Source organism: Dendrobates tinctorius, unplaced genomic scaffold (genome assembly GCF_039654945.1).
Source record: "Dendrobates tinctorius isolate UK_male_01 unplaced genomic scaffold, ASM3965494v1 ptg000062l, whole genome shotgun sequence".
Classification (NCBI taxonomy): domain Eukaryota; kingdom Metazoa; phylum Chordata; class Amphibia; order Anura; family Dendrobatidae; genus Dendrobates; species Dendrobates tinctorius.
In genome coordinates this window covers 2,258,567-2,281,266 of record NW_027361730.1, presented here as the reverse complement: position 1 = coordinate 2,281,266, position 22,700 = coordinate 2,258,567, and the positions used below count along the sequence as shown (strand labels likewise).

The window sequence follows — 22,700 nt, the reverse complement described above, 5'->3', positions numbered from 1 at the left end:
GGTAGGGCCCCTCAGGGTCCGATTTGGTGGGCGGGGCCCCTCAGGGTCCGATTTAGTGGGCGTGGCCCCTCGGTCCGATTTGTGGCAGGGGCCCCTCAGGGTCCGATTTTGTGGGCGGGGCCCCTCAGGGTCCAATTTTGTGGGCGGAGCCCCTCATGGTCCGATTTGGTGGGCGGGGCCCCTCAGGGTCCGATTTGGTGGGCGGGGCCCCTCAGGGTCCGATTTGGTGGGTGGAGCCCCTCAGGGTCCGATTTGGTGGCCGGGGCCCCTCAGGGTCCGATTTGGTGAGCGGGTCCCCTCAGAGTCCGATTTGGTGGGTGGGGCCCATCAGGGTCCGATTTGGTGGGCGGGGCCCCTCAGGGTCCGATTTGGTGGGTGGGGCCCCTCAGAATCCGCTTTGGTGAGCGGGGGCCCTCAGGGTCCAATTTGGTAGGCGGCCCCACTCTGGGTCCAATTTTGTGGGCGGACCCCTCATGGTCCAATTTGGTGGGTGGGGCCCCTCAGGGTCCGATTTGGTGGGTGGGGCCCCTCAGGGTCCGATTTGGTGGGTGGGTCCCCTAAGGGTACGACTTGGTGATTGGGGCCCCTCAGGGTCTGATTTGGTGAGCGGGGCCCTTTAGGGGCCACTTTGTCCTATGGGGCCCCTCAGGATTCAATTCAGTGGCCTGGGCTCCTCGGGGCTTGAATTGGTGGCCGGAGCCCCTCTGCATCCGATTTGGTGGGCGGGGCCCCTCAGGGTTCGATTTGGTGGGCGGGGCCCCTCAGGGTCCTATTTGGTGGGCTGGACCCCTCAGCGTCTGATTTGGTGAGCGGCGCCCCTCAGGGTCCGATTTTGTGGGTAGGGCCCCTCAGGGTCCGATTTGGTGGGCGGGGCCCCTCAGGGTCCGATTTAGTGGGCGTGACCCCTCAGGGTCCGATTTGTGGCAGGGGCCCCTCAGGGTCCGATTTTGTGGGCGGGGCCCCTCAGGGCCCGATTTGGTGGGCGAGGCCCCTCAGGGTCCGAATTGGTGGGTTGGGCCTCTCAGGGTCTGATTTGGTGGGCGGGGCCAATCAAGGTCCGATATGGCGGGCGGGGCAACTCTGGGTCTGATTTGGTGGGCGGGGCCCCTCAGGGTCCAATTTGGTGGGCGTAGCCCCTCTGGGTCCAATTTTGTGACGGGCCCCTCAGGGTCTGATTTTGTGGGTGGGGCCCCTCAGGGTCCGATTTTGTGGGTGATTTTGTGGGTGGGGCCCCTCAGGGTCCGATTTTGTGCCCGGGGCCCCTCAGGGTCCGATTTTGTGGCTGGGGCCCCTCAGGGTTCGATTTTGTGGGTGGGGCCCCTCAGGGTCCGATTTTGTGGGTGGGGCCCCTCAGGGTCCGATTTGGTGGGCGGGGCCCCTCAGGGTCCGATTTGGTGGGCGGGGCCCCTCAGGGTCCGATTTGGTGGGCGGGGCCACTCTGGGTCCGATTTGGTGGGCAGGGCCCTTCAGGGTCCCATTTGGTAAGCGGTGCTCCTCAGGGTCCGATTTGGTGGGCGGGGCCACTCTGGGACCGATTTGGAGGGCGGGGCGAATTTGGTGGGCGGGGACACTATGAGTCTGATTTTGTTGGCGGGGCCCCTCGGGGTCCAATTTGGTGGGCTGTGCCACTCTGGGTCCGTTTTGGTGGACGGGGCCACTCTGGGTCCAATTTTTTGAGCGGGGCCACGCTGGGTCCGATTTGGAGGCCAGGGTGGCTCAGCCTCCGATTTGGAGGCCGGGGTGGCTCAGCCTCCGATTTGGAGCCTTGGGTTACTCAGCTTTCGATTTGGCGCGCCGGCCCTTTAAGACTCATTTCGGTGCGCAGCCCTTTAAGAATCACTTTCGCACATTGGCCCTTTAAGAGCCAGTTTGGCTAACTGGGCTTCTAAATCCAATTTGGCGCACATTCTCTCTCAGGGGCATGCGTCATGTGATGAAGCTAGATTTGCATTTGTGCTGTGGGTTTCGCTTTAAGAGCTGAAATTATCTGCCAGAAACTCTGTCCTGGAGAGGTCATGTGACGTTCACAGGTGCTGGCATAGTAACTGGGTGTGCCTGCGCATATCAATGAGCTTAACTGCCATTTCAATCGCCTCAGGGCATGTTTTGTCTATAGCAAAATTTCCCCATTCAAATGCATTGAGACAATGCATTCCAATGACGAGAAAAACATTTTTCTAACGCAAATTGCGCAAAAACTACAAATCCGATCAACACGAAAAATACTTAGCACACCTCTCATGGACGCTGGCTTCGAAACGACACCTCAACGGAGTCTGTGCGTGTAGCGGTTCGGGCCGCATTAATTGCGGAAATCAACTGAATAATAAGTAGAAGAATAAGTTAGCAGCGTTCGGATTACAAGATAGTGGTTTTTTCAAACCACTATAATTAAGGTCTTTATTATTAAGTGAAAAAGAAATTCAAACCTACAGGGCCCTGTGTGAAAAAGTAATTGCCCCCTAAACCTAATAGCTGGTTGGGACAAACTTAGCAGTAGCAACTGCAATCAAGTGTTTGTGATTACTGGCCATGTTCTTTTACAATGCTCTGGAAGAATTTTGGCCCGCTCATCTTTGCAGAATTGTTGTAATTCAGCCACATTGGAGGGTTTCAGAGCATGAACCACCTTTTTAATGACATGCCACAGCATCTCAATTGGATTAAGGAAAGGACTTTAACTAGGCCATTCCAAAGTCTTCATTTTGTTTTTCTTAAGCCATTCAGAGGTGAAGTTGCTGATGTGTTTTGGATTATTGTCCTGCTCCATAGCCTAAGTGTGCTTCATTTTGAGTTCACAAACATATGGCGGACATTCTCCTTCAGGATTTTTTGGTTGACTGCAGAATTCATGGTTACATTTACCACAGTGAGTCTTCCAGGTCCTGAGGCAGTAAAACAGCTCCAGACCATCACACTACACTACCACCACCATATTTTACTGTTGGTATGATCACCGAGCTGTAGGATAGATCAGGACAAACATAGGGCCTTATCCGAGAGATATGATTGGTGGTATAATCAGATTAAACCCACCTGTTTCAAGTATTTCAAAAGCATGTCATATGAAAATCAGCTGTATTGGATCTTTGATGGATCAGCAAGTGACCATAAGACATTTCAATATTGGTGGTCTTTCCTGATGAAGAAGTTATATGTACTTTGAAACACGTTGAATATATAACTAGTGATGAGCGAGTATACTCCCTCAGGTTTTCCCGAGCATGCTCGGGTGTCCTCCGAGTATTTTGGCGTGCTCGGAGATTTAGTTTCTGTCGACGCAACTTCATGATTTGCTGCTACTGGACAGCATGAATACATGTGAGGATTCCCTAACAAACATCCATTCCTCACATGTATTCAGCTTGTCCAGCAGCCGCAAATCATGCAGCTGTGTGGACAGAAACCAAATTTCCGGGCACGCCAAAATAACCGGAGGACAACCGAGCATGCTCGGGAAAACCCAAGCAACAAGTATACTTGCTCATCACTATAAACAACGATTTCAATCCATGTTCCATGGTTTTGCCATTTGCCATCGCTCACACTTTGGATTGCTGGAGTCCCAAAGCTTTAGAAATGGCTTTATATCCCTTTCCCGACTGATAACGCTTAATTACTTTGTTTCTCATTTGTTTCTGAATTTCTTTGGATCGCGGCATGATGTCTAAGTTTTTAGGATTTTTTGGTCTATTTCACTTTGTCAAACAGGTCCTATTTATGTGATTTCTTAACTGAGAACAGGTGTGGCACTAATCAGGCCTGCATGTAGCTCGGGAACTTAGCTTCCCAAAGATTTGATAAATCACAGTTAATTTATGTTTTACGGGAAGGGTGGGGGGACAATCACTTTTTCACAAAGGACCCTGCTTGGATATCTTTTCCCTTAATAATAAAAAACTGCATTTTATGTTCAATTTGTTTTTAATAATCAATAGTGAAAACACAAAAAAACACACAACATTCGACCAAATATATTATGATCAAATACGTCACGCAGGACTTCGCAATGCTTGTAAAGATAACAGTATTCGTGCGAAATATAAACAGGTCACTCATCATTGCAGCTGCATAAAAAAACAGCCAAAATTTTCATATCAGCAAATGCAGAATTATTCTGAAAATTCCAGTATTCCAACATAGAGGTTAAAAAGATAAAGAGGGAAAAAAACATATGTGGGAATCCATATGAGTATGTAACTATAACTAGAAAGAAGAAACAAAAAAAAAACATTTGAGGGGGGTTAGAAGGGAGAAGAGAGATGAGGTGGGGAGGGTTAACAGGGAGAAGGGGTATGGAAAAAGGGATGGGAAGATGAAGGAAATGAGGTGACAATCATGAGGTAAGCACACAGCACCAACCCAGAAACGCTTCATGTAAGAACAGTCTATCTATTGGAATAATTTATAAAAATCCACTGAGTCCTGAAACAGGATCCAGTCGCTACACAATCTCCTAAATCTCTCACCGTGCCCAGAGCTTTCGGATGTGAGTTTTTTCATCCTACAAATATTAACCATGTCTGCAAACCTTTCCGACCCCCAGGGCTGCGGGGTACTCAGTACCGGGCCGGTCTCTCAGATGGGAATGTCACAGCAGCAGTGACCCGGTCCGTGGCCCTGGGCGCCCAATGTAAAAAGGGGAAATTGAAAGGTGGAATGTAGTGGATTAAATGAATAGTTTGTGACGCCACCTGTGGTGTTCGGCAAGGGAGATGTTAAGCCGACGCTGCATGCAGATCCTCTGGGACTGGTGGTATGGTGCAGCAAAGATGTTATAGCTCCCCACAGGTGGAGCTGTAGTCCCAGGGCAGTGTAGACATAGAGGCAAAGAGAAGGCGTAGGTGAGGCAATGTCAGGATGTAGCAGTGCCGGGTGTGTTGGCGCAGGAATAAGTGGAGGACACCAGAGCATGTAGTTCCAAAGCATTACTCACAGTCTGTTGTGCAAACCGGTGCCTGCCTCCGTGCCGTGTCCTCCGGGTCAGGGACTCAGTAAACCTCCAGGCCAGATGGGATACTCCTTTCCAACACTCCGCCAACATGTGCCTTTCTGAACGTCTCCTCTTATAGCGCCTATATATGAAGTATTCCCAGTACTAAGTTACACTGGAGTTCCTCCTGTCCAATGTTCCTATGAACTTTCCTTGTATGGCAGACAGCTGTAGCCTGCTTCGGGGACTCCTTGCTTCCTAGTCCCGGCTCACTATTCAGTTGCTGTTGTGCCTCCAAGTCTGATGTGGGAATAAAGTATTGTTAACTTCTTCTCCTCCGATGTCTGCTGCAGGATCATTAGTATCCATACAACCTCGGGGACCGGGCCCCGGCCTTGCGCCCAGAACTTCTAGGAAGGGTTCTCCTCTAACCCCCGTCCTCTGTTCTCCTTTACTCCTCTCGTTCCGTACTAATCCTTTCTTTCTATGGAACAATCAGGTTTCCTTTCTATGTCTCTTTCCTGTGCCAGCAGACCCAGGTCACTGTGGCCTGCTGCAGCACTTCCTTCATCCATTCCTCTCCCGGGGATCTTCTCTGTCTCACTCTCTGTCCTCCTGCATCCTCACTCACTCCCAGTGACTGAATGACTGAATCTCTAAACTCTTCCTGCTCTGTGTAATATAAACTAACTCCACCCACCTCCCAGCACGTTTCGTGTTCCAAGTAGGGAGCCACCAATGGGTGCTTTGCTACACTACTTTGTGGTGTGGGGTGCAGGTGTTGGAGCATGGTTGGGAGTCTCCACCTTACCTGGATGGTGGGGTACCACACCTCAGGAGGAGGTGCAGTACCTCTGTGGCGACTGAGCCTCAGGGGCGCCACATACCCCCTCGTTAAAAACAGCACATCCGTGGGCTGCAAGGTAAACAAAGTTGACAATGCAGGAACATACAAAATTTTATATTGCATAACAAACATTCCTTATACTAAACTTCCCAATGTGGGAGGCACTGTTTCTTGAACGTCACAAACAAGTTAACTGCCTATCTATATTTAAAGTTATGCTATCTAATTCAAAGTGCTATAGCAACAGATTCACTATCAACTTGAGCAACACATTTGCTAGCGAAATATTCCTTTTCTGTTTATCTTTCACATTTTTATTTAACTCTCATATCTTTATTCGAATTCTGTAAGACATTCACTATATTTAAAATCTGTCATTAATACTTTCACTTCACACTGTCACTGTCTAGCTTCTTATTCAAAAACATTAAGCATTATTAAGAAGTGCAATAGTAGACACTGGTCCGGCCATCATGTCTTGAAATGTCCTTATTATGAGGTAATCCTTGTTCAAGGGAAGTTTCCTATGTAAAACCAAGAGAGAGCACCTAAAGAGGTGCAAACTATTTACAAGTACAGTTCTGGATCTCTCAGCGTCCTAGATCTCCACAGTTCAAGTGTAAAGTCTGCCAATGGACCTAGGCAACAACTGGATCAACAGAGAACATAATCAAAAAGTAGAAAAATATTAGAAAACTGAAAAACAGGCACAATGGTTCAAATACCCTCCTGGGCAGCAAAGTTAGTTTACTGTAAATTGCTAGTGCTGATCCCCTCCTGGGGTTCTGGAAGCTGAGTGCTTGGGCTTCTTCCAGGGGAGATTATTATGAATGGAAAACCGAGGAGGAAAAAAAGACAACAAGCTAAGTCTCAGAAAACCAGAGAAGTTGGTAACCATGCAGATTGCAGATGCCTGATCTTACCCGCACAACTAGCAGCAGTCATGGAGCGTTCCTATGTTGGTCCTAGATGCCTCGTAACAACCAGAGAACTACATAAGCCTAAAGCAGAAAAAGAGGAAAACTAACTACCCCAGAGCAGACCTCAAAGGAAAGACAGCCCCCCACATGTATTGACGGTGAAACAAGATGAAAATACAAACAAAGGCAGGAAAATAGGCTGAGCAAACGATGGGGCCCGGATAACTAAAAAGGACAGAAAAGGAAAGACACTGTCTGCAATCTGCCAAAAAAAAACCTACAAAAATATTATCCAACACTTCTGATAGCAAAATTAACCCTGAAGTCACTAGACTTCTAAACCTATATCAGCACTCTGAAATATTCTGAGACAGAGCAAAAAAGAGGCCAAACTAATAAGGGACAAAAAGCAGATTGGCAAATACTGATTAATAGGAGTGGAATTTCAGCGTAGCCCCAGCACGGGCAGGCTGATTACACAAAAAACTGAATTGACCAACAAGCGCAAGTGTGAACATTAGCAAAAAACAAACTTAACTTGAGAAGACTGGAAGAGAGCTGAAGTTCAGGACCTGAGAAGTAGACTGAATCACCAGCACCCGGATAGGGCGTCGGCTGTCTTATATCCAGTCTGATACTCCAGAGATCTAATCGTTATCTTCCTCATCAGGTGGCAGATCACTACCACTTAAACCAATCGCACTACCTCCTGTCACCACCAGAGGGAGAACGGAAGGGGAACTCTCAACTGGTGGAGCAGAAAATGAGTTCATGACAGGAGATGCTCTGGTTGTCCAGATGGGTTGAGGAATTGCCGATTCTCATCTGGCATGGCTGCTGCCTGAGGTGCAGCAGGGGTGGTGACGTCAACGGTTGCTGGTGGTGTCTCTGCTACCAGGAGTTCAGTAGTCGTAGCAACTGGTACTAATGGATACGGTTCCTCCCTTGCGGTTGGTACTGCTGCTCTGGTGCGTGGCCTGACATCTAGGGACGCCACGGCCTGTTGGCGTTGTTAGGCTGTTACACGGGGGATTTCTGGTCAAGAGATTTCTATATCCCCAAACAGCGTGGACTCCTCCAAGCCCTAAAGGTGTCGAATCGTGCGCGCCTGCTACAGCCGGACCCTTTTCAGTAGGGACCTCTTCCACCTCCCCATTTTCGACAGTCTGCTGCCCCTGGACGGCTCGTCCAACACCCCCATTTCAAGCTCCCGCAGGCCAGCCTCCGACAATGTAAATTCAGGGGGTAACCCGTTAGGAGGGCCCGGATCTATACCTGGTGCCTCCCGGTGGTGTTGTCTTGGGTCCGGTACAGGCACGATGTGGTTCTCGGTGGCAGTGGCGATGGTCGTGGCTGCTTGGGTAAATACCGGAGATGGCGGTAGGACAACTGACGGCTCCCATCTGCGGGGGTCTCCTGTGGGATCTGCGCAGCCGCATCAGGTCCAGGCGGGAGTTCCTTTTCCTCCGCTTCGGCTCCCTTGGCACCATGGAGCAGCGGGGAGATGCCCACAGACGCTGCCAGGGTCATTGCAGCCGTCTCAAGTGCTACAGTGTCTTCCTGGGGGAGATCCGGTGCGGCGGTGACAGGTACCGGTGTTGCGGGTACCGCAGGTGTAGGCCCCTCCTGGGTGCGCTGCAGGTTCAATGTCCATAGCGCTTCCTGCCTCAGTTGCAGGCGGCACGTCAGCTGGGCGATCTCGTCCTCCAGCTGTTGGCGGTTCATCCCGGAGACGGGGTTGGAGCCTTCAGCCATGGCACCGGAGAGATTCAACTCAACCTCTGCACGCTCCACAGGCCTCCTCCATTCTCCTTCCAAGATGGCACTCTGGTGTTCTTCTTCCTGTCTGGACTCTTCTCCCGCCACTGGCCTCCGCTCCTCCTTCCAGGGGCTGCGTCTTCTTCCAACTCCTCCATACCAGGCCAGTATACGAACCCCTCAGGGGGTGGACCATGTGGCTGTCGCATAGAAATTCAGACAGGGGAGGCCCAGGACAGTTCACGGTCTTTTCCTAGGACCACCCATGTTGTCACGCCCTTCCTCACCGCACCAGCGGCCATTTTTAGCGTTCATTTTACAGTCTATTAAATTGGGTCTTAGGGACATCTTCAAAAACTTTGAGTCTTAGGCACACAGAACCCGATGGCATCGGGTCTCGTCATCCTGTTCGTGACACCAAGTTGGGACGCCCCCCCAGGGCTGCGGGGTACTCGGTCCCGGGCCGGTCTCAGATGGGAATGTCACAGCATCGGTGACCCGGTCCGTGGCCCTGGGCGCCCAATGTAAAAAGGGGAAATTGAATGGTGTAATGTAGTGGATTAAATTAATAGTTCGTGACGCCACCTGTGGTGTTCGGCAAGGGAGATGTTAAGCCAAGGCTGTTTGCAGATCCTCTGGGACTGGTGGTATGGTGCAGCAAAGATGTTATAGCTCCCCACAGGTGGAGCTGTAGTCCCAGGGCAGTGTAGATATAGAGGCAAAGGGAAGGCGTAGGTGAGGCAATGTCGGGCACCAGGATGTAGCAGTGCCGGGTGTGTTGGTGCAGGAATAAGTGGAGGACACCAGAGCATGTAGTTCCAAAGCGTTACTCACAGTCTGTTGTGCAAACCGGTGCCTGCCTCCGTGCCGTGTCCTCCGGGTCAGGGACTCAGTCAACCTCCAGGCCAGATGGAATACTCCTTTCCAATACTCCGCCAACATGTGCCTTTCTGAACGTCTCCTCTTATAGCGCCTATATATGAAGTGCTCCCAGTACTAAGTTACACTGGAGTTCCTCCTGTCCAATGTTCTTATGAACTTTCCTTGTACGGCAGACAGCTGTAGCCTGCTTCGGGGACTCCTTGTTTCCTAGTCCCGGCTCACTATTCAGTTGCTGTTGTGCCCCCAAGTCTGATGTGGGAATAAAGTATTGCTAACTTCTACTCCTCCAGTGTCTGCTGCAGGATCATTAGTATCCATACAACCTCGGGGACCGGGCCCCGGCCTTGCGCCCAGAACTTCTAGGAAGGGTTCTCCTCTAACCCATGTCCTCTGTTCTCCTTTACTCCTCACGTTCCGTACTAATCCTTTCTGTTATGAATGGGTCACCGAGGAGGAAAAAATAAACAACAAGATAAGTCTCAGAAAACCAGAGAAGTTGGTAACTATGCAGATTGCAGATCCCTGAACTTATCCGCACAACTAGCAGCAGTCGTGGAGCGTTCCTACGTTGGTCCTAGATGCCTCGTCACAACAGGATAGCTACATAAGCCTAAAGCAGGAAAAGAGGAAAACTAACTGCCCCAGAGCAGACCCAAAGGAAAGACAGCCCCCCACATGTATTGACGGTGAAACAAGATGAAATTACAAACAAAGGCAGGAAAATAGGCTGAGCAAATGATGGGGCCCGGCTAACTAAAAAGGACAGGAAAGGAAAGACACTGTCTGCAATCTGCCAAAAAAAACCCTACAAAAATATTGTCCAACACTTCTGATAGCAAAATTAACCCTGAAGTCACTAGACTTCTAAACCTATATCAGCACTCTGAAATATTCTGAGACAGAGCAAAAAAGAGGCCAATCTAATAAGTAACAAAAAGCAGATTGGCAAATACTGATTAATAGGAGTGGAAATTTAGCATAGCCCCAGCAGGGGCAAGCTGATTACACAAAAAACTGAATTGACCAACAAGCGCAAGTGTGAACATTAGCAAAAAACAAACTTAACTTGAGAAGACTGGAAGAGAGCTGAAGTCCAGGACCTGAGAAGCAGACTGAATCACCAGCACCCGGATAGGGCGTTGGCTGTCTTATATCCAGTCTGATACTCCAGAGATCCAATCGTTATCTTCCTCATCAGGTGGCAGATCACTACCTCTTAAACCAACAGCACTACCTCCTGTCACCACCAGAGGGAGAACGGAAGGGGAACTCTCAACTGGTGGAGCAGAAAATGAGTTCATGACACCTTTCTGTCTATGGAACAATCAGGTTTCCTTTCTATGTCTTTTTCCTGTGCCAGCAGACCCAGGTCACTGTGGCCTGCTGCAGCACTTCCTTCATCCATCCCTCTCCCGGGGATCTTCTCTGTCTCACTCGCTGTCCTTCTGCATCCTCACTCACTCCCAGTGACTGAATGACTGAGTCCCTGAACTCTTCCCGCTCTGTGTAATATAAACTAACTCCACCCACCTCCCAGCACGTTTCGTGTTCCAAGCAGGGAGCCACCAATGGGTGCTTTGCTACACTCCAAGCAGGGAGCCGCCGAAGGTGCTTTGCTACACTACTTTGTGGTGTGGGGTGCAGATATTGGCGTGTGGTTGGGAGTCTCCACCTTTCCTGGATGGTGGGGTACCACACCTCAGGAGGAGGTGCAGTACCTCTGTGGTGACTGAGCCTCAGGGACGCCACAAGAGGAGTATGGATTGTTTTCTAATGTCTTAGAATCACTGACCGCGCTGCAGTTAAATAAAACCGTAGACTATCTTTTGGGAACCAATTGAAGAGGGAAAAATAGAAAGAAGAGCAATCTTAGAGCTGAGCTCCAAACTTGTACCTGTAACCAAAGAGTAATTTGAAAAAACCTTTTCCCAGAATGGCTTTATTCTACTGCAATCCCACCATATATGTATCATATTAACTCTATCTCTTCCACATCACCAATATGTGTCAGGAACAGATGGAAAAATAGCATGCAATTTTGAGGGATAATGATACCATCTTGTAATAATTTTATAGTTTTTTTCCTGAGCAGGACAAGCGATTGATAGCTTATGGGTAAATAGAAATCCTTTCTTGAACTCTGACTGAAATAAAGATTCCCCAAGTTCCCTTCCCATGTCAACTGATAGCCCATTTTACCCTTGCATCCCTCTCTGATTAAGTAGTTATATTCGAGTATAACTGAAATCTCATGCTTAGGCGTAGGTTCCTGTAAAAATAATTGTTCAAAAAGGGAAGGTGTGAATTGGCAAAAGTGGTCTAGACCCCTAGAAGATATAAGAGATTGCAATTGTACATATTCAAACCAAGAACGGACCTTGGACAGGGATTTAGCCTGCAGAGAATTGAATGTGGGCAACTTACCATCAATAAGAACATGATGTATACGGGTGTCTTCCACTACAGTCGAACCGAGTAAAGTCTCTCTCAAGTAACCTGGGCAAAAAAAACAGAGTAAAAAAAAAAAGTGATGTAAGGGTACTCTAATGACACTCCCAGAGGGATATTTTCCTTTACAGAAAGTGTGCCTTATTTTGAGTGTCTCTACTTTCAAATTATTTAAGCAACCCAGCCTGGAAGCCTCTGTCCACGGGATCCAAGGCAAGTGCTTCAAAGGTATCTCCCCTCCTTCTTGCTCAATCTCAACCCATTGCTTCTTAGCCAAAAAACTGCAGGGAGGAGAAACAGGTGTGGTCTGAAAAATATAGAGAAATTGAGGTAGTGTATCCATTTTAATGGTATTCATTCTTTTAAACTATGATAATTTCAGTTTGCTATATGATCCGAAGTCCTTAAGAGTTCGGTCTAAAAGTTTTTGATAGTTAAGTGATAAAAGTTTGGATGGGTCAGAAGGAATGAAGACTCCCAAATATTTTATAGCTTTTGCACGCCATTTGAAAGGGAAGTTTGATGTTGCTAAATAAACCTCCTCATTGGAAAAGTGAGATATTCAACGCTTCTGACTTTGAAGAATTCACTTTGAAGTTGCTCAGAAAACTAAATCTATCAAACTCTTTCATTACAGAGGGTATGCTAATTATGCAAATTGTCTCTTCAGAAAGGAAGAGGACTAGAACTCTAGTGCCACCTATTGGAAGAAGCAATCCTAAAAGTCAGTGTCGACCCTTTAACGAGCCTTGTTACATGACTTAGGATAAAAGCCAAGCCAGAATCTCAAATTCCAGACACTGTGTTTCGGGGTACTACCCCTCATCAGTGCAAAGTGTGAGAGCTGGTTTGGCTGTGAGAGAGGCATCTGACCGATATCCAAGAAGTATCATTTCTGATACTTCTGTCTGCAAATTGAGATTCTGGCTTGGCTTTTATCCTAAGTCACGTAACAAGGCTCGTTAAAGGGTAGACGTTGACTTTTAGGATTGCTTCTTCCAATAGGTGGCACTAAAGTTCTAGTCCTCTTCCTCTTTGAAGAGACAATTTGCATAATTAGCATATTTTCCAGAGGAGCATTGCAGCTTTAAGTCTCCTCATCTCGACATGCTTAGCATGTCAATTCTCCGCAAGGAGAAATGATACTTCTTGGATATCGGTCAGACGTCTCTCTCACAGCCAAACCAGATCTCAAACTTTGCACTGACGAGGGGCAGTACCCCGAAGCACAGTGTCTGCAAATTGAGATTCTGGCTTGGCTTTTATCCTAAGTCATGTAACAAGGCTCGTTAAAGGGTCAACATTGACTTTTAGGATTGCTACTTCCAATAGGTGGCACTAGAGTTCTAGTCCTCTTCCTCTCTGAAAAGACAATTTGCATAATTAGCATATTTCCCAGAGGAGCATTGCGGCTTTAAGTCTCCTCATCTCGACATGCTTAGCATGTCATTCTCCGCAAGGAAAAATGATACTTCTTGGATATTACAGAGGGTAAAGAGATTTGGGGCTGTGATACGTACAAAAGGAGATCATCTGCATATAATGCTGTTTTGTAATTTTCTGAGCCTATATTTTAGTTTCCCCAATAATTTCATTTGGATTTCCACAATACGGAACAACTCCACTTGTCATTTCCAGTTGGTTAGTAATGTAGATGATATAATCAGAATGCTTGAATAGTAACTTACTCTAGAACTGCATCCATGCTACTGCCATCATCCTTATAACAATCCTTGGAACAACTCTGTTGCTCTTACAATGTAAAACTTTAGACTTAAGGCTCATCAGAATACAATGCACTTTCCAAGGATTTTTACAATATTTATGCTACCAGACAGCAGCGAAATAAAGACATAACCCCACAATGCGGCAGTTCCTGTGATGGTAATGAGCTTAATTGGCTCCCTAATAATGGATTATCTAATCAAATAAACTTGGGGTGAAGTGGCAGCAGCCATCTTTATTGGTGAGTAGTTCCAGTTTCCCCTTTAATTAGGATTACCATTTTAGTTTTGGCTATTGTGTTTTATAGCTTATTTAGAGGTATTTTACCACTATTAGGCCTCAGCATTACCGTGAGGAGGTTGGTGTTGCTGTGTTTTAAACATGGTTCATGCATAGTGATCAAAATGAAAAATGTTAAATTCCATAGGATAGAAATATTTTTTTCCAAAAATGTTATGGTTTGGGGGCTAAGTTTTTGCCACTTTAATCATATATGTGTAAGCAGGTTGCGGGATGCAGTGACGGACAGGAGGCAGAGCAAGGGTTAACAATTTTAAATAACAGTGGAATACTCTACGCAGGGAAGTTACTTTTTGATGGGGGATTAAGCAGCACAATTGGCATTGAATATTCAGAATTAAAGAACAAAGGATCGGCTAAAGGCAGTTCTGTTGAATCCGGCTAGAAAGTCAGTAGTTCCTCAGACTATGAAGTTAATAGCGCCGACAACAGCTGGTGCGGTGTCTTTTCCAATGGGACCCTGTAGACAACAATGCCCCATCTTCTGGCAGCAGCGGTCGGTCTCCGGTATCTTCCACTGAGCCCCTAGTCCATATGCTGCAGTGGCTGACAAGGGTGCGGGCCACAGTCCTGTATGAGCCCAAAGTGGCTCGGCAAATATAAACTGGCAAAATCAGGGCACTAGTGTCTGTCCCGTACCCGGTCACTCTTATGTGGCACGTGCATTGTACTCATGGACACGGAGCATACGGCGCCTTACTTTATGGTAGTCACTGGGCACACACTGCACGTCTCTCTCTCTGGTCCCCGCTGTTGGTGGTGGGAGATGGCAGATGGCCTGCGCGATGCTGGTGCTCCCAGGATGGAGCACTCCTCTCTCTAAACTGCTGAAGCACGCCTGGCTCCTCTCTGCAGCAGTCACTTTGCAAATGACGGGGCTGCCACAGTGCCACTACTCGGTGGGGAGGAACAAAGCGAGTCGCTCACCTCACTGTGCGCTGCCCTGGGTTGGCGCCAAACTCCCCTCTGCTGTGCGCACTTTTGCGTTATATCCCACCGCCCCCCTTGGTCAGGAGGTTGGTCCGGCTTACTGTTTTTTCACCCAGGCAACAGGGGATCCAGCCTCAACAGTTCCAACCCCAGCAAGCAGGTACCCGCGGTTCGTTCCTCCCCCTTACACTCCTCCTCTCCTTTAACTCGTCATTCCACGGGCGAGAGTTCCTTCATCAGGCATTCACACTCTTCCATTTCTCGCACCATACGCTGCCAGATAGACTGGTCTTGGTCATATCGGGTGGGAGGTATTCCAGCTGTTGTCCGCTCAGCACGGCGTAGTTCAGGTTGAGTCGTAGATGATGGGAGTACGTCCGGGCTCAACAGAGCATCCATCTCTGGAGTTTCCGGCCTACGTACTTCCCTTTGACTGTCGGGTGGCGAACTATCCATTTCAGAGAACAAAGCAAGTGGTTCTTCCTCCTCACAATCGGGAACCATGGGAGTAGGTGCTTCAGGAACACTTGGCACTTTCTCCCCTCCTTCAGGACCTTGTAACAGGCAGGGACTATTTCCCTTGGACTATTCTTCCCCTTCGGGTTGATCCTCACAGACAGGACCATTGGATCCAATTTGGCGTTCCACCCGATTCACTTCAACACAACTGAGCAGCGCAGACATCTCACTGTAGACATTTGAGATCTTCTCCCTCCCTTCTCAGTGTCTGATGCCATGGCTCTGCCTTGCTCTGGGGGAGGTTCCTCTCCTCTCACCGTACCATTTCTTCCAGGGGCAGCGCTCTCTCCAAAAGGCATGACCTTGGGAAGGGTGAGCGAATCTTCACCATCGGCTGTCTCTTGTAGGGCAACTTCTTGACAGGTGTCCCATTCTCCCACACATCCAACACTCACTTCTGCTCCTATCTGGTGGGTGCTTAAGTCTGAATCGCCATCCTTAACAGGAAGGATACCTCTCTGCAATCGCTCTTCACTGCCTGAAATGGTATTAAATCTTGAGGCTGGTAAAGTTTTTCTTATTCCCCGCATCTCTCCTCTAACTTCTTTCATCTCTTGCAGTGAGTTACCTTGGGGTATGGAATTGCATTCCAAGGTAGCAGCAAGGGCTTCTTTCAGGCTCTCGATTTCTGCCCTCATTTTCCGCATTCCCTGCCGTAATTTACAGGACCACTCTGGCTCTTCCTTGATCAGGGTAGGTGCTTCGCGGCTCCGGACCATCCCTGTCAAGGCTGCGTTCCTCTGCTCCTGCTCCCTTTCGCGCAATTCCGCCCCCATTTCTGAAAAAGTCATGCGTGGATTAGCTCGCAGGCACTCACACAAGGCTTGCTTAAACAGCGCATCTCTAAAGCCTGCCACTAGCTGATCTCTTGGAATTATATCAGGAGGCCCGACTCCTTTGTCATCTCACTCAGCTATCGCAGCGTGGATCTCCTGCAGCGCGTTCATGTATTGGGTCACAGACACCCCCTCCCTTTGGACATGGCTAAACAAGCGCATGCGCAACTCTCCGACATCTGTGGGGTCTCCATGCATCCTCTCTAAGATCTGTAACAACTTGCTAAAGGTGTCTCGCTCATAGGGAGCCCAGAACATGATGGAGCTCCTCAACTCTCCGTCCAAGACCATCATTGCAACATCTGCCTCCATTGCGGGGGTCATGGGGTGCATTCTAAACATACCCCTGACTAGCTCAGTCCAGTCCCCCAACAGTAAAATCTGTCTTGAAATGTACAAATAGTGGAGTGTAATCAGTTGACTGCACACACTTTCTATTCCCCAGCATCAAATAGGGCAGCAAATCTTAATGGATGACTTAATTCTAGGTTATTCCCTGTTCTCAACAAGCATAAACTAATGGAATATATCTTTTTTGTGATAATGTCAAGGAGGCATCAAGGGTTCCATGTGCTGCTTTAGGTTCTCGAGATGTTTTAATATGTTCTTCTTTGTGATGATCCCCAAGACAATCCCATTGTTATGAATGAGTCTCCGTAGGAGGCAAAAACAGAAATACTAGCTAAGTCCAGAAAACCAGAGAAGTTGGCAGCTATCGGATTGCAGACCCCTGAACCTAACAACAACAACTAGCAGTAGCCGTGGGGGGTTCCTACGGTTCCCTAGACCCCTCGATCACAGCCGGAGATCTACATAGCCTAAAGACAGAAAGGGAAATCTAAACTGCCCCAGAGCAGACTCCAAAGCAATAGGCAGCCCCCAACATATAATGACGGTGAAGCAAGATGAAAAAACACTCACACAGATAGAAAGATAGCTGAGCAAATGATGGGGCCCAAGCTAACTAAATAGGACAGAATAGAAAAGCTGCTGTCTGCAATCTGCCAAAACCCTCTCAAAAACAAGAGCCAACAGACTGATAGGGAAAAAAGCCCTGAAGACGCTAGGCATCAAAAATACTATATCAGTACTCAGGTATTATCTGAAGACAGAGCAAAAAGGAATTCAGCTCACCCAGCAGGGAAAGGCAGAAATCCAGAAAAACAAGGCAAAACAAAACCAAAACACAAATGCAAAAAGTAGAGCAGGAATCAGACTGGTCTCCAAGAATCCCTGAGAGTAATCACCCGCAAGGCAGAAGGGCGTCGGCTGCCTTATATCCAGTCAGCAATCCCAGTCATCATCAATCTGCTCAGGTGCTTTGTAATCAGCCTCACTACCTTCCTTCACCAGAAGAGGGAGTTCATCAGACCTCAATGGTGAAGGGGAAAATGAACTCACAACAGTACCTCCCCCTTGAGGAGGGGTCACCGAACCCTCATCCACGCCACCAGGGCAATCAGGGTGAGCCCGATGAAAGGCACGCACCAATCTTTTGGCATGAATATCAGAGACAGAGACCCAGGAATTATCCTCCTGACCATAACCCTTCCACTTAACCAAATACTGGAGTCTCCGTCTAGCCAGACGGGAATCCAGTATCTTCTGTTATGATTGAGTCACCGTAGGAGGCAAAAACAGAAATGCTAGCTAAGTCCAGAAAACCAGAGAAGTTGGCAGCTATCGGATTGCAGACCCCTGAACCTATCAACACAACTAGCAGTAGCCGTGGGGGGTTCCTACGATGCCCTAGACCCCTCGATCACAGCCGGAGAATTAAATAGGCCTAAAGAAAGAAAGGGGAAATCTAAACTGCCCCAGAGCAGACCCCAAAGCAATAGGCAGCCCCCAACATATAATGACGGTGAAGCAAGATGAAAATACTAACACAGACAGAAAGATAGACTGAGCAAAGAGGGGCCCAAGCTGACTAGATAGAAAAGGACAGGAAGGCTGCTGTCTGCAATCCATGAAAAACCCTATGAAAATAAGGGCCAACAGACTGACAGTGAAAAAGGCCCTTAAGACGCTAGGATTCAAAAAAGCTATGTCAGAAATCAGGAATATACTAAAGACAGAGCTACAGGCAAAAGGAGATTCAGCTCACCCCAGCAGGGAATGGCAGAATACTGAAAAGCAAGGAAAACAAAAAGCTAACAGGCAAAACAGAAAACTTAGCTTTAGAGGAGCAGGAATCAGACTGGTGTCCTAGAAGTCCACAGAGAACTCACCCGCCGGGCAGAAGGGCGTCGGCAGCCTTATATCCAGTCCGTGACTCCACTCAGCCAGTCATCCTCATAAGACTCAGGTGCCTGATAATCAGGCTCATTACCCTCCTTTACCAGAATAGGGAGTTCACCAGACCCCAGTGACGAAGAGGAAAATGAACTCACAACAATCTTCTCTACCTCATATTCCATGTTACCTTCAACTAATACAGGGTCCGGAGGTGCCACCCCAGGAACAACTGGTTCAACAAACCTCTTCAACAAGGACTTATGAAACACATTATGAATTTTAAATGTGACAGGAAGAGCCAAACGAAAAGAGACCGGATTAATAATCTCCAAAATCTTGTAAGGTCCAATAAATCTAGGCTTAAACTTAGGAGAAGCCACCTTCATAGCGATATTTTTTGATGATAACCAAACCATATCACCAACCTTAAACTGGGGACCAATGGTCCTATGTCGGTTGGAAACTCACAACACCCATTGTGTGTGACAAGGTACTGCCTGAGGGCCAGTTTGCGGAATATATCCACCATTATCTCCATTGGTGTGTGGTCAGTCACAATAAATAGGTTCATGTCCAGGATACTGCACAGTTTCAGAGGTCAAGTGCTTTCTGCAGGAAGAGTTGAGGTGTGCTAGGCAAAGCAAACACGAAAACTTCCAACAATACCTTCTTGCTTCTTTCTTGAATTTTCTATTGCTAGTGTTAAATCTCTTCTTTCTGCGAACCCCACAAGTTAGACATGATGACAGGAAAACCATTGTAACTTATTTCATTGATTAAGTTTTCAATGTCACTGACGGTCATGTTATCTTGCGTGAGCACAGCGTGTGGGAAGTCACTTCTCTCTGACCTCAATACATCACGGGCCAGAGTTGTGTGTGTGAATTCCTCATTTGCGTCCAAAAACGGATATCCATTAAGAGGTATGTGTGATTCATGGATGCCTTCACATCCAAAAGCATCTCGAACCCACTTACTGGTCTTCACAGTTGCCATCAATGGCACAATGTATTCTATGCCTCTTGTCAGCTCAAAGACAATAACAAGTGACACGGTAATCCTAGTAACGCCACCCAAACACATGGCTGCCCCAACCATGGCATACAGACCGGGAGTGATGCAGTCTGCCCCTTCCTCACACCACTGCTTGAATATAAACCAGTTATGGTGGTAGTATGCCAGCTGCTCCACAGCAATGCCAACAATTCTTTCTGTGATAGCTCCTATTGCGATGCTTGGGATAAACAGTCCGGAGGGAACCTTAATGGCAAATGTAAACACCGTCATAACGATCTTATATACAAGCGCCAAGTATATCTGCCACATGGCTGAGCATACACCAGTACCAGCAGGCCTGTCTGGGATATCATCTAAAATGTTGCTAGCATTCATGTCATTTTTGTAGTCATACAGTGTGGACGGTTTGCGAGGCCCACAGTCTGTGAACAGCTCTTTAATTAGCTGACTGGTGTTGAATCGTGTATATGGATTTAGAAATGCAATGACGGCTGTGATAGCAGCCACCACAATAACCTCTAGGACTAGGTATTTTCCAAATTTTGTAGTCTTGCATCGGTGGCACCAGGCAATATTTGCACGGATGAAAAATGCTCCCCATAGGCCACCAAACACACTGAGCAGGATAAAAGGAAGGAGTTCAAATAAGTACGAAGGAGTGTGATGCTCCACATAAAAAAGCACAAGACGGCTATTTTGAAATGGGTTGATTGACCTTAAAAAAAAGCAGCCACTAAAGCGACAAAGAAAGATCTCCACAGTGTCTTGAAAGGAAAGTAGCAGCTGACCTCTTCCAAACTAAAAGGACTCCACCAATAGGCACTCCAAACATTACAGAGACACTAGCCACTGATGCTGCTGAAAGAACCTCCCTTTTTTTTTTTGCTTCGTTTGTGCTGTATTTGGGAAAGAGGTAGGAAAATATATTTCCACAGCAACAAGCCACATACACCAAGGGTCCGTCCTTCCTTTAACTTACATCTGAGGCCACGGGAAGTACCAGCGTGACAGTTTTGATCAGCAAAGTCCATTTTCCCAAATAACTTCTGATGATGAAGCCACTTAAAATTGTTTTAATTTCTGGAATCCCTAAGCCACAAGCATATGGAGCAAATACTTTTACCAGACTGACTGCTAAGAAGGCAAAATTCAGAGTCCAGAAGATGTACATTATGTAGTTCATTATGTATGAGCCTGGACCTTCTACCTGTCCTATTATGATGTCTGCCCATGTACTCCACTGAGGACACTTGTCACGTTCTTCAGATGTGGCTTCATATGATCCCCAGCAGTACTGTTCATGGCTAAACCAAAATGCAGACATGCAAATTCCTTGCTTCAAATCTGCCATCCAGTCTGCAGCAATACCTATTAAGCCTGCCAGGGCAGCTGAAGCTAAACCAGTTAGTGTAATGACCAGCCATCCTGACCAAGCACCGTAGAGACTTTTTGATAATTCCCATGCAGATTCCTTCTTCTTACTATTAATCCTTCTATGGCATTCTCGGTTTTTGCACTTTTCCTGCACCCAGTCAATGGTATGGAAATCATCATATGTGCCAGCCCCTGGAATAGGCTCATTCAACAAGTCCAACAGGTGAGTAGAGCTGCTGCTGGATCCTCCGTTTGTCATGGTGTAGTGTGTTCCCAAAGAGGTGTCGCCAATAAGTGGTCATCTTCCAAGGTATGGAAGTCCATCATCCCTCCAGCTCCATCAAGGAGTTTTTCGTCACTGCTTGCACTGGTTATAGTGTTATATCTATTGCAGTAGTTAGTTATAGAGAAGTTATAGCAGTAACTTCTCTGAAACAACTGTTCAGTCTTCATTTAGCCGCTTTACAACCTGCTCTGGGTGTCCAAGGGGCACTGCCTGGTCCCCTGGCCAGAGTATGCCGCATCCTCCTCATCCTCAGTTTTGTGGTCTATGCACAGAGGGAGACAGTGGTCGGCGGCGGAGTGGCGGGATGTCAGATGGGGGCAGTGCTGATCCTATATTTATCCCATGTATGTTAGGATTGTTCCTAATTGCATTAGCAAGATGTTCCATTACTAATATATAGAGCAGAGGGGACAGGTCACCCCTGTCTGGTTCCATTTTGAATCGTAAAGGGAGAAGATAATGTTCCGTTTACCCTAATTTGTGCAGTAGGGCCTTTATATAAAGGAAGGAATGTATCTTTTGCAGATAACGAGGACCAATGCCCAACTAACTCAGCACCTCTTTCATAAACCCCAGAGGACCCTATCAAAGGCCTTTTCCGCATCGACTGATAAGAGACCTAGGAGTTAAAAAACTGCATTTTGTCTTTACTTGTGTTATCTTTGTCTAATATTTTAACTTTTTGTGATCTGAAACACTTAAGTGTGACAAACATGCAAAAGAATAAGAAATCAAGAAGGGGCACTTTATCACACCACTGTAATTACCAAAATGCGGTCACTTGAGGGTGATTCTGCTCTTCTAGAACTTACAGTAGAGGCTCTGTATAGGGAGTCCACAAACTATTCTAGGAAAATCTGCCCTCCAGGAGGCAAATAGCGTTCCATCCCTCCCGAATCACACCGTCTGGCTAAGCAGTACTGTGCAGTCACATTGGGGGTATTTTTACATTCAGCAAAACATATGGAAAACATTTTAATGTCATTTTTACCCATTTTTCGAAGTGAACGGTTTTAGAATGCGCACAGACACTGCAGGTGGCTACATACTCCTGGGCATCCTGATGAGCACTTGGACACCAAAAATGCTGAGTAAGAAGATCAATGGTGGCTTTATTACCAGGATGTATGGACTCTAAGACGAAGATTAACAGAAACAAAAAGTTTACCAAGTGGACAGGCAGCAGGGGCATCCCTCTAAGCGTCAGCAACCTCTCTTTCCAGATCGGAGCATATACTGTAGACGCCATAACCACCCCTTTTTGAAGAATAGGTAACGGTTAACACTTATTTTCTCCCCCAAGAAAACGAGATAATGCATCGGCCTTAATATTTTTCCCTGGCCTATATGTGGCAAAAAAGTTAAACCTGGTAAATAACAATGCTCACCTTGTCTGTTGAGGCGTTAGACATTTCGCCAACTCCGAATATACCAGATTCTTATGATCCTTGATTACCATCACTGGATGAACCGTTCCCTCCAAAAAATGACGCCACTCTTCAAAACCCATTTGATTGCTAAGAGCTCCGTGCTACCAATGTCATAATTTTTCTTAGCAGGTGGCAGTTTCTTTGAAAAATAAGCACATGGATGCTATTTACTAGGAGACGCACCCTGCGACAACACAGGCCCCACTCCCACGTCAGACGCATTGACCTCAACAATAAGAGGCTGAGAGATATCAGGC

General features: G+C 47.3%; 1 pseudogene; it reads right to left on the bottom strand.

The window, feature by feature from the left end:
- Positions 1 to 16,614: 16,614 nt before the first annotated feature.
- Positions 16,615 to 21,180, bottom strand: LOC141092853 (H(+)/Cl(-) exchange transporter 3-like; annotated as a pseudogene).
- Between the last annotated feature and the right edge of the window lie 1,520 nt (positions 21,181 to 22,700).